Genomic DNA, 12,456 nt, shown 5'->3' with positions numbered 1-12,456 from the left:
CCCCCCTTGGGAAGCGCCTGTTTGTCCTTTCCCCTCGTCTTTTCACTGTACAAAAACATTTTTTTTAAAGAATTTTTTCCTGTTGCAAGCCAAATTAAGTCCAAATCCGTGAGTCAGTCCAGAACCATAAGTGAGCCTAGTACCGGCGGACATCCTCCACCCCCACTACAGGCTTCAGATATTTCCAATGTCTTTTGGTGGGTATCCCACTTGCAGGCCCAAGCCGGGAGAGTTGAGATGCACGTGCCCCTGAGTTTCGCCTGCCCTCAGCCATAGGGCCACAGGAGTAGGCTAGGGAGGAGCCTCCTGTTGCCATAAAATGGGCATTGAGCCCAGCACCTCAGCAAGTACTAAACCACGGCAGAAGAACAGTCAACCCGGGGAGGGCTTATGGAAAACTGCCTTCTTGGACCCTGAGACATGGTGTTTTGCCTGCCACATAATACTGTGCAAAAAATACTAAGGGATTGTTCCCTTCCCCAGAAAGCCCCCCAGCCACTCTTCCTTTCCTAGTGCTGTGCATTGCTCTTTGAGACCTTGATTTAGGGTGTGCGCCCCTTGGTGCCTGGCACCTCTGCAAGGCTCTCCAGGCACCCCAGGGTGCGGTGGTGTTCTGGTTGTGAATAGCTGCTCTTAGAGACCTCAAACCCTACAAATGCAGTTTGGGCCTGAACTCCTTGGTGTCTCCCCTGCCCACCACAGATATCCACAGGCTTCTCCCTCCATTTTATATTCCCTCTCTTTCCTTTCTACATGAGTGTATTTGATGGAGCAGCTGTTACAGGCCAAGCTTCCTACCTCTGTTTCTAAATGGAGGAGGTTGCCTGGCTTTGCATTGGCAGCCTCTGATGCTCATAATAACGGGGAGCAGAGAGACACACTACAAGGGATAACGTGGGGGGGGGTGTGAAGGAGAAAAGAAGAAAGTGGTCACAGTGGAATGAAGAGGCAGAATATGAAGAGAAGGTTTACAGGAGAGCAAAGGAGAAAGGAAGCAGGAGCCCTGAAGGGAAGCTGGAGGGTGAGGATGGATGAGTAGGAATGGATCAGGGACCAGTCAGTCTATGGGCATAAGAGGCAACAGTCTGTGGACTCAGTCTGCATTGGTTAAATAGGCACTGAAACAAAATTTAGGCAAAATTTAAGTCCAGAAGTTGCAATGTGTGATCCAATATGCGCTTGCATTAGCAAAACTGTTTTTCTTTTTTCTTTTTACATTTAAAATGCATTCCCTCCCCTTCCCCAAACATTTCTGACTTGTTCTCTCCCTCTCTATTCCCTATAGATAAGTATAAGTGAGCTAAGATGTAGGATAAGCTTCAGCATTTTATTTTGGTAGCAATTGTTTTCTTTTTTCTCCTTCTTTATATTGTATAATTATTATGTTTATGTTGATTTTTACTGTTCTATATTACTGTTTTACTGATACTATATGATTTAGGCCTACATATGTAAGTTAGCATAAGTCATGTCAAGTTTCCTTTTTGTTTGTCAAGTCTCCATCCTGTTCCCAGGCCTGGTTGTGTAACCCATGACTCACGCCTACCCCTCCTATGTAACTTGGTTCCTGAATGAATGGGGATGAATGAGGGTGCTTGAGAGACAATGGCAGTAGATCTAAAAATAGCTCCTTCTGAATGATCAAACCATCAACATGAATACCTGGATGAACAACCCAGCCATTGGAACCACCCTCAGCATTCAAGAAACAAAAGATGGGGCAACCTACCATTGTGCCAGGCTGCACATGCTCAGTATGAACATCTGGAAACCCTCTGGAACAGGACTGACATTGCCTGAAAAGGCCCTCCCCCATAGGAGATCAGAGGTAGTCTACCCCATAAAAGTGAGTACTGAAGACTAACTCCTTGGGATGCCCTCTCCATCTGGATCAGCACCTTACCACATCACCTATCCACCCAGAGGCCCTGCCAGCGACCCCCCCCTCTGGACAACACCTACTGGACAAGGACCCCTTTCCACCAGCGTGGGTAGGTACCTATCGTCCCCCACCCCCTCTTAAACCAAGTACTTGGACTCTGCTTCTCTTCCCCACCTGGACTCCAGCCCTTCCACTGAGTCTCTTTCTCCTGCTGCCATTGTGAGTGCTGGTGTGCGTGTGTGTGAACCAATAACTTCATGGGGCTGTGTAGTGTGTTGTCTGTGTAATAAAACTGTTATTTGGACCCCTAAGTTGGGTTTTGCTTTACATTGGTTTGGCCCTGCTCCAATCTCTGCTCCTCACCCCTCTAACTTCTGTCTCATTTCTCCCTCACTGCCACCTCCAACACTTGTCCTGAGCTCCTCTCTGCCTGCAAACCCTCTGTTTCTTTGCCACTGTCTTATCCCCACTGCCTTTTCCCCTGAGCTCCCAGGTTTTCTGCCTCAGTTTCTTTCCTGGCTGTCTTCTCCTTGCCACCACTCATCTGCCCTCGCAATATCTCAGCTATCTGCCTCAGTTTTCAGCCCCAAGCTCTCAGGTTTCTGTTTCTCTCTTTCCTGGCTGTTTCCTCCTTGCCACCAGGCTTTTTTTCCCCTTGCACTAGTGACCTTAAGTAACCCTGGGGCCACTTGATCTTAAGTAAACCCAAGCCTCAGTTCCTCAGCCAGCTTCTCTCTAGTCCACTGATTCTGGCAACTTTCACTCCCTGCTTTTTAACTCTCTCTCTTGCCTTAACCTTCCCCCAAGTATCTCAGGTACCCAAGCACACACATACATATTGTACCATCCAAGGTAGGAACTTACCTGTGTGTATGTGTAGGTGGGTTGTATGTGTGTTAACTGGTGAGTGTGTGTGTATATATATGTCATTGTGTGCATGATATACGAATTAGTGATCTGTGTATGTGTACTGAGTGTGTGGGTATGAACAATTGATTTTTGTCTAATTTTGGGGGTATATAGTGTACGTGCTTGAATTGGTGATAGGTGCCTAGACTGGTTTGGATGTGTATGTGCCTGAGTTGGTAGTGTGTGTTTGTGTGTCTGTGTGCATGCACCTAATTGATGTGTGTGTTTGTATATATGCAATTGTGTCACACTCTCCTGTCTAACAGCGCAATATTGAGATCCTGAGAGTTGGCCTCACCTCACAGGGCAACAGCATCAGCAGCCACAATGCCTCTTACCACGGGTGGATCTAGGAGAGGGATCGGCAACCTGGGCCCGGCAGCAGCATGTGTGCCAAATGTGTCAGGCAGCATGGTTTTTACTGACGTGGGCTGCTTCCCACCCCAACAGGCGGGAAGCGGCGTGCCCAGATTGACCAGCACATGGCTGCCCAGAAACAGCCTTGTGCTGCTGCTGACCCCTACTTAGCCAGACTTGCCACTGCCGGACCCAGGCCCCGGAACACGCTGACCACACTGGCCAGATAAGAGCCCCTGGCCCCAGCCCTAGCTTGGCCCCCCTGCGGGCCCCATCGCTGGCTACATCAGTGCCTTGATGGCCCTGGCCCCAACCCTGTGCTGCTGGCCCTGTGCCACTGGCAGGCCCCAGCCGGCACCATCACCGCTGAGGGCCCTATCCCTGGCCCTGGCCACGTGCTGCTGGCGGCCCAGCCCCATCGCTGCTGTGGGCCCTGTGCCCGGGCCCGTCCCCAGCCGGCACCATCACTGCCGTGGGGCTGGGCCCAGCCATGTGCTGCCGGTGGCCTGGCCCCATCGCTGGACTGGGGCCGTCTGCAGTGTCGGGATGGGGCCAGGGCCATGGACCTGCACAGGCTCTGGCCCCATCCCGGTGTTACAGACTGCCTTGGCCACATGCTGAGCCCATCGGCAGTGCCAGGATGAGGCCAAGGCTGAGGCCGGGGTTCCATCCTGGCACTGCCAGTGGGCCTGGCCCCAGCCATGCGCTGCTGGCAGGCCAGGCCCTGGCCTGCACTGCTACTGCCTGCCCCACCCCAGCGCCACTGCTGGGCTGGGGCCGTCTGCAATGCAGGTGATGCATAAAGCGGTTCGTTTCTCTGGAGGCCTGCAAAAAAATCACAGACACACATACATTAGATGGCACAAAAGGTGTATTTGCAAATAGGGTCAGAGCAGAGTCAAGAACTCAGATTACTCCGAACCAACAAAGGAATTTTGCAGGCAGTATTTATCTTCTCCCTCCTGGGCACGTGTGCAGAAACAGGAACTCTTACAGATCACTTCCGTTTCATACAAGCATACATGTGGTTACATCACTACATACATCGCATGTATAGTATAATTAACTACTTAAGTATGCAGGGCAGAGAAGTAAATATGCATCAGCTAATTAAGCATGCTCAGAAACTACAATAGGTCACCAAGAGTTTACTCCCCCCCCCCGCTTTTCAAGGACACAGATAATTGAATTCTGGCTCCTGCAATATGTATGAGAAAGACTAGGGAGAGGATGGGGGAGAAACTGCAATTAGCATGAGAAAGGCTGTAGCAAGGCTGGGAGAGGAAAAAAGTCCTTGGCAGTATCTCTTTCTTATCAGGTGCAAGATGCAAGCTGTGCATTTCTAACAATATTCTATTTCTAACACAGGGATGAGGCCAGGGCCCGGGTCTGCGGATGAGCGCAGGCCCCGGCCCCATCTTGGCGCTGCAGACAGCCCCAGCCTCAGCCACATGCTGCTGGCGGGCCTGGCCCCAGCCAGCACCACCACCACTGGCCCCAGCTGCTGCTGGGCTAGGGCCTGGACTTGTGCAGGCTCCAGCTGCATCCTGGTCCTGCCAACCATCCCAGCCTTGGCCCATGCTGCTGGCAGGCCCAGCCTCAGCCCTCGCCGCCACTGCCAGCCCCAGCCCAGTGCTGCTGCTGGGCCCAGGTGTCATCAGCATCAGTGTCAGCATGGGGCCAGGGCCTCCGCAGGCCCCAGCTGCAGTGGTGGTACCAGCTGCTGGCGGGCCTGGCCCCAGCCCTCACCACCACCGCGGGCCCCAGCACAGTGCCACTGCCAGGTGGAGGCCGTTGGCAGTGTCAGGATGGGGCTGGGGCCATGGACCTGCGCAGGACCCAGCCCCACCCCGGCACTGCCGAAGGCCCCAGCCATGTGCAGGCCCAGCACCAGCCAGCAACACCACTGCCACAGGCGCCAGCCCTGCACGGCCCCAGCCTCAGCCCAGTGCTGCCCCCGGCTCCATCCTGGTGCTAGCAACAGCCCAGCTGCAGCCCCAGCCCCATGCTGCCAGCAGGCCCTGGCCCCAGCTCCAGCCCCACCCCAGCCCCAAGTCCATGCTGCCCATGGCTGGGCCCCAGCCCCAGCCCCAGCCCCAGCTCCCTGTTGCCTGTGGGCCCCAGCTCCAGCCCCATGCTGCTGTGTGGCCCCAGCCCTGCAGCCATAGCCCCTCGCTGCCAGTGGGCTCCGGCTCAGCCCCACACTGCCCACGCCCCTGGCCCCAACGGGCACAGTGCCAGCACCTGCTGTCTTCCTGGAACCCAGAGCTGGGAGACAGCCAGGGCTGGGGAGGGGAGGCAGCAGTTGTTTGCAGCCTCCTGGCTGCAGCCGGCTCAGGTTCGTGGTAGCTGCTGATAGCCATGGAGCCTGGGCTGCTCCCAGTAGCCAGCTGGGAGGATGGAAGTCCTGCTCCAAGCAGCCCCTCTGTGGCTATCAGCAGCTACCCAGAATCTGGGCCGGCTGCAGCTGGGAGGCTGCAAACAACTGCTGCCTCCCGGCTTCAGCTGCCTCCCAGCCCCAAATCCAGCCCTGGGCTTCGGGGAGACAGCAGATACCAGTGATGCTCCCCACTGTGCTGCTCTTGCCACTGCTTCTGCAGAACAACATGTAAAACCCAGAGCAGCAGGGGTGCAGAAAGCTGCTTGTAGCTCTGAGCTCCCTGTTGCTCTGGTCACACTTACCCTGCAGGCGGGGGCAGCAGTGAGGGACTCAACCCTGTGTGCTGCCCACGCTGCTCCTGTGCAAACAGGGCAAGTGTGACCCGGGCAGGGCAGCGCAGAGCTTGCAGCAGCGGGCAGCTTCCCTGTGCGGTCCCTCTGTGCGCTGCCACTCTGGGTTGCACACGCTGTGCTCGGGAGGGCCCAATGGAGGGCAGGAGGGCTGGGAGTGCAGTGTGTGTGAGGGCATCACAGCAGGGAACATCATCGGTATCTACTGCCTCCCCAGAGCCTGGGGCCGGGTCTGGGAGGCAGCTAGGGTTGGGGCTGGAGCTGGAGGCCAGTAGCTGTTTGCAGCCTTCTGGCTGCAGCTGGTCCAGGTTCTGGGTAGCTGCTGATAGCCACGGAACCTGGGCTGGGGGCCAAGGGGCAGCAGGCCTGGCGGGCAGGGGCATCAGGGTACGAGCAGGGCTGGGGGACAGGGGCTTTGGGTGGGGGGCAAGGGGCACAAACAGGGCATCCTGCCATGTACCCCTTACCCTCATTTTGTTTTTCTGGCATGCCGGCACTCCAGCACCTCCCAGGGTAGGCATTGTGGGTTTTTCAGGACTCCAGCCAAAAAACATTGCCTACCCCAATCTAGGATTTTGGAAAAGGGGGGTGCAGATGGTGTGGCACATCATCCCTTATAGCACAAAGCATATTTTTCTAGTTAAGGAATAACTAGATGCTTCACTAGTTGACTAGGGGCATAGCACTATTATTCACTATAAGATCAAAGCAAAAACAAGTATCATTATTAGAATGTGCACTAATTTGCTACGTTATATATAACATTAAAAAACCCAGCAACTACCTAGGCAAAATAGTCATAGCAGTCACAAGATATTGTGTCATTTACTCATTAGTCCTGTAGTCCTTGTAGTTAAATGTACCCCTCTCATTCAGATTCTTAAAACAAAATCTTGCCACCTTAAGCATCTTGACAGTGCCTCCAGTATTTCACTCAGTTGTTTCTACAGATGAGTTAATATTACCATGCCTGAGTTAAGGTTTTTAGTTAGAACTAAAAACAGTCTGAAGGGCTGTGAAATAAGAGAGAGATTACTGAGAATAATGGACTGCAAAATTGCAGAAGTATGGTTTAAATCAGTGGTTTCCAACCTAGTTAAGTATGAGATCACTTTTTGAATTAAAGTCCAACCCAAGATCTACCACATGCCACCCACTGTGGGACAAGGGGCAGGAAGGAAAAGAGCTGTGGGGGAGGGAGGGCAGATCAAGGTCCCAGCAGTGAGGGAGGGAGTAAGGCACAGGCAGGAGCAGGGGCTGGGGTGAGTGGGATCTCAGCTGGGATGGGTGGTGGGACAAGCAGAGGCCAGGGGGTACATGTCCCCTCAGTCTGCATGTGGGGCAGAGGTGGCTGCTGTTGTGTGCGGAGCTTTGAGCCCCGCTGCCCTGAGAGCTGTGTGATGCCAATGTGCATCCCACTGCCAGGTGGGCAGGGGTTGCTGGGCAGCTGCATCAGGGAGCAAAGACCAGCATGTTATGGCAGCTGCCTGCACCCCGCACACAGATTGTGGGGGGGGAGGGACACACATGCCCCCCACGCCTCTGCTTGTCCCACCACCTGGCCCAGCCGAGGCCCAACTCATCCCAGCCCCTGCTCCTGCCTGTGCCCTGCTCCCTCCCTCCCTGCTGGGGCCTTGATCTACCTCCACCACAGCAGTGAGGGAGAGAGTGGGGCTGGGGCAGGCCTTGCACACCCAGGGCAGGGTAGGACGTGGGATACAGCTGCAAGTGGCTTGTCTGGGGGTGCACCCGGTGCGGGGAGGTGAAAGGGAGGCTCCCACTGCTGCATGCACTCTGGGAATGCATGGAGGCCATGTTTCCAGGATTTGCACGTGGGGCAGGAAGGGCTGCTGATGCGGGCTGGGGCTGTGGGGCTATGCTGGGCTCTTCCTGGAGGGGGCTGGGCCATGCTGCACTTGGGGCAGATGGTGGCAGTGCTGGCGGAGGTCGGGGGGCTACGGTGGCTTCTCAGATGGCTGCAGCCCTCCCCCCACCAGCCTCTCTCCCAGCAGTGCTGCTGCCCACCCCAAGTGCAGCACAGCCTAGCCCCCCACTGGGAAAAGCCTGGCGCATCCCCAACCCCAGCTCACAGCAGCAGCCCACCTTTGCTCCACTTGCAGATCTGGAGGCATATGCCCTCCTGGGGTGCATGCCCCTCCTCTCTGCGCCCCACCAGACAAACCACTTATGGCTACATCCCATATCCCGCCCTGGCTGTGCAGTGCCTGCCCCAGCCCCACTCCCTCCCGCACCACTGTTGCAGCCACCCACGCTGCCTTCCATCTGGGGGGGGCCACATGCCCCCCAATCTGCTATTATCCAAAGTGGAGGCAGGGAGGTGTCCAAGTCTTCAGATCCTTTAGCTGTGCTCAGAGCTGCCCTAACACATGCCGATGGTATTGAGTTCAGTACTTAACCCTACAGTCTTTCACTCAAAAGCACTATGCAGTTTCTGCCCATCTCCTGCATAATAGTCTAGTCTAGTGGTAAGGGTATGAGTCCATTAAGCAGGAAGCCAGGCTTTAAGCCCTCTTCACTCTGAGGTGACTCAAATCCTATTCACAGGAGAAGATCTAACCACCATATAGGGATATACTTCCAGAAAACTAAGTCAGACATGGCTTAACCCCAGATGCAGCCTGGGTGCACCTCTGAAACACACTCCTAGGGTGCTTCCATACCTTTGGGGTGCCCTCGTGCCCCAAATCCCTCTCTGCTTTCTACTGCTTGGTCACTGAGGACCATTTGAGATGTGCCAGAGGCCAGCTCCTTGGCTTGTGGTGCCTCAGCCCTACCTGTCTTGCTCAGGCCTTGCCAGCCCTTAGTGGAGAGGATTTTACCACTCAGAAAGGATGGATCCCCTTTTCCATACAATGGGCAAGTCTGTATGATCAAATGCTCTGGAATCACATTTAATACTGAAAATAAGTGGGTAAAGACATAACAAAAAAGGGTTTTTTCGTATAAAACAAAAGCATAAGAAATCAGTAAATATGTTGAAATACAGACAGGGATATGGGAATAAACAAACAAAAGAAAATATTAGAACAATAACCTTTTCTTACCCTGCACCTTAAATGCAAGGATGCAGTCCCTAGCCAGTTTCAACAGGTTAGACAGTAGCTTCTGTCTCCAACTTCCCTGCTTGCCTCCTGCAAGTTCTCCTGACAGCCATTTTTTTAAGTATATATTTAAATTAATACATATATCTATACACCTATACTTTTACCATAGGTCCTGTCTTGTGACCAAAACAGTTCACTCGATTGTCTATAACACACATCTTCAGTTAGCCGTCATCATCCCCTTGCAATAACTCCAGTTGCACATCTGTGCGCTCTCAAGCCCATGTGCTTGTCTCTGTTTCCTGTACCCATTATAATCATGCAGACTGCCTTTGTGTCCCTTCTCTTCCCCTTCCCACCTTCCACCCCCCCTTATAGCCCCTCTAGTTTTTCCCCAGTCCTGACAGCTTCTTTACTCCAGTGTCTCTTGTATCCCAGGGATTCTAAAGTAATGTTATCAAAGCAGCTTAAGTATGGCTTCCCATCTGCTATTCATATATGTTACCTATTGGTTTGTTAGGAAACCCACCTTATGCACCGAACTTCTTGCTCCCCAAAAACTGCAAGTTTGCCAGAGCAGAAATCTGTCCTGGTTTCATTAAGACCAGGGAAATATGTGCATCTTTCCAACATGCTAATCCAATGCCCTCATACTATTCTCTCTCACTTGTTTCCCCCCAATAGGTTGGCTAGCCAGGTTTTATTCTTAAGTCCCTTTTAAAATGTAAGTTCATCATGTTTGGTCAGAGTCTGACTCTTGTGCTTCAGAGCACATTGCAAGGGAAGCAAGTAAATAAATCAAGTCAGCTAATTCTAAGCCATAACTGCTCTGCAGCCACTTAGGCTTGAAGTCTTTCCTAGGTGTCAGAGAAACACATTGTTTACTATTTGAAAGTTATTATTGTACTGTGCATTCTTGACCTTATTACAACATACAAGAAATACATTTTATATAAAATACTGCAGTGCATATAAACATAAAGACGACCAGGCTAAATGGAGTTTGACAGTACCTTTATGCAGAGACTACATAAGCCATATCAGCAAAGCAAACTCGAGAAATCATGCAAGACACCCCACAACCCTCTAGGTTTGTAACACGATGGTCTCTGGATGCTGCCTGGGCAGAGGTGTTGTTGACCGCTCCTGTTGAACCTGGGCTGCTGGCAGTCAGGAAGAAAAGATAGTACGGTATAACTTGACCAATAAGGTCTCTGGATTTTGTTGTCATAGGCAACTTACTGACAGAAGTGGGAACAGTGTGTTTTCATGTATAGGTTTCCTGTACAGGTTTCAGAAAAGTTATGTTGCCAATCTGGCACGTAGTGCATATAGCCTCATATTGAAATCCAAGATGGCTTCTGTGAATTCATGTTTTGGTCATATTTCAGCCCCCACTAGGGTTAGAAAATTAATTCTGTTGACGAAGTCAACATTGTTTGAACAAGGAGATCAATTATCATATTTTTGTCACGGTATCCATATTGGATTCCAAGATGGCTGACACATTGAGTAAATACATAATGTAATTAAAAAACCTAGTAACCAATACTTTAATATAAAAACCTCACAAATTCTATCACTATAAACTTCATAGCAGGCCTACAGTACGTTATAATTCAGGCTAGCCTACTTGTTCAAGTTGTATTGAAGAAGACTTTTTTTTTAACTTCAGAATGAGAATAAGTCAGATATTAATAATACACAACTCAATGGCAATGAAACATACAGGCATATGTTCCTCTTGAGGCAATAGGAGACTAGAATGGTCTAATCCAATGGTAATACAATGGTGTATATAACATTAATAAAATGGGTAATTGCAGGTTTTCAGATCTCTTCATCACTTGAATCAGTTTCTGAATCCATTTCTGAATCTCTGTAGCTATTATAAAGGTTGCATCATGCTGTCTCATGGCACTCGCAGCTGGGAGTGCACCGTGCATTCACCAGCTTCATGAGTGTGTTGGTCCCCAGCATTCCCTCTTGCACTTGCAACTAATTATCCAAAGGTATTCTGCTGGTAATGGTTCAAGCGTGTTTATGTTAGGAACATAACTATCCACAGTGGTCAGGAGATGACAATGGTGGATTAGGTTCAAGTGCACTTTTCAGAACAAGACATAGATTATTAGGTCTATGTACGTGGCACACAAGGGAGTCATATGTAGACGGATGTATATCCAGAGCTTTTCCTTGATGGAATAATTTCACCCTAACATCTAAAAGGGTCATCAAAGATGTTGATGGCTGATACAGCAATGCAACCAACTTTTGTATGCAACTGTACAAACCCTTATCAATATCAGGCTTACTTCCTAGACCTGCCAATAGATGTGAATGTTGAATGAACACTTTCCAAGTAATTTTCTCAGCGTGACCATTGAACAGGCTGATGATGTCACACGAGTGACAGTGTGGAATCCAATTAGAGATGCATGGAATGGCTCAGGTGTAGCCCTGTGGGGTCAGCCCAACTCTCAGGATCTCAAGATTGTGCTGTTACACAGCAGGGTGTGACAATTGCATATATACAAAACACACAAATCAATTAGGTACATACAGACACAAACATTACCAGCTCAGGCACATACACATCCAAACCAGCCTAGGCACATGCATACCTATCACCAATTCAAGCACATACACTATACACTCCAAAAGTTAGGCACAGATCACTAATTCGTACATCATGCACACAATACCATATATACACACACACACTCACCAGTTCACACACATACAACCCACCTACACATACACACAGCTAAGTTCTTAACTTGGATGGTATACTGTGTATATGTGTGCTTGGGGTACCTGGGATACTTGGGGGAAGGTTCAGCTGAGAGAGAAGAGTTAAAGTGTACGGAGTGAAAGTTTCCCAAACTGGGATTAGAACTGGTGGACTACAGAGAAGCTGGCTGAGGAATTGAGGCTTGGGTTTACTTAAGGTAGATAGGGGCTAGAAACTGAGGCAGACAGCTGAGATATTGTGGGGGGGGAGGGGGCAGATAAGTGGTGGCAAGGGGGAGACAGCCAGGAAAGAAACTGAGGCAGAAACCTGGTTGGTCAGGGGAAAAGGAAAAGGCAGTAGGGATAAGACAGTGGCAAAAAGACAGGGGGTTTGGAGGCAGAGAGGAGCTCAGGACAGGTGTTGGAGGTGGCAGTGAGCCAGAAGCAGGAAAGGGAGAAATGAGACAGAAGTTAGAGGGACGAGGAGCAGAGATTGGAGCAGGGCCAAACCACTGTAAAGCAAAACCCAACTTAGGGGTCCAAATAACAGTTTTATTACACAGACAACACACTACACAGCCCCGTGAAGTTATTGGTTCTCACACACACACACACACACACACACACACACACACTCACAATGGCAGCAGGAGAAAGAGACTCAGTTGAAGGGCTGGAGTCCAGGTAGGGAAGAGAAGCAGAGTCCAAGTCCTTGGTTGAAAAGGAGGTTGGGGGTGATAGCTACCTATCCAGGCTGGAAAGGGTCATCGTCCAGTAGAT

The sequence above is a fragment of the Crocodylus porosus genome, unplaced genomic scaffold, assembly GCF_001723895.1.
Source record: "Crocodylus porosus isolate Cpor-Errol unplaced genomic scaffold, CroPor_comp1, whole genome shotgun sequence".
Taxonomy (NCBI): domain Eukaryota; kingdom Metazoa; phylum Chordata; order Crocodylia; family Crocodylidae; genus Crocodylus; species Crocodylus porosus.
This window is presented reverse-complemented; position numbering follows the sequence as displayed.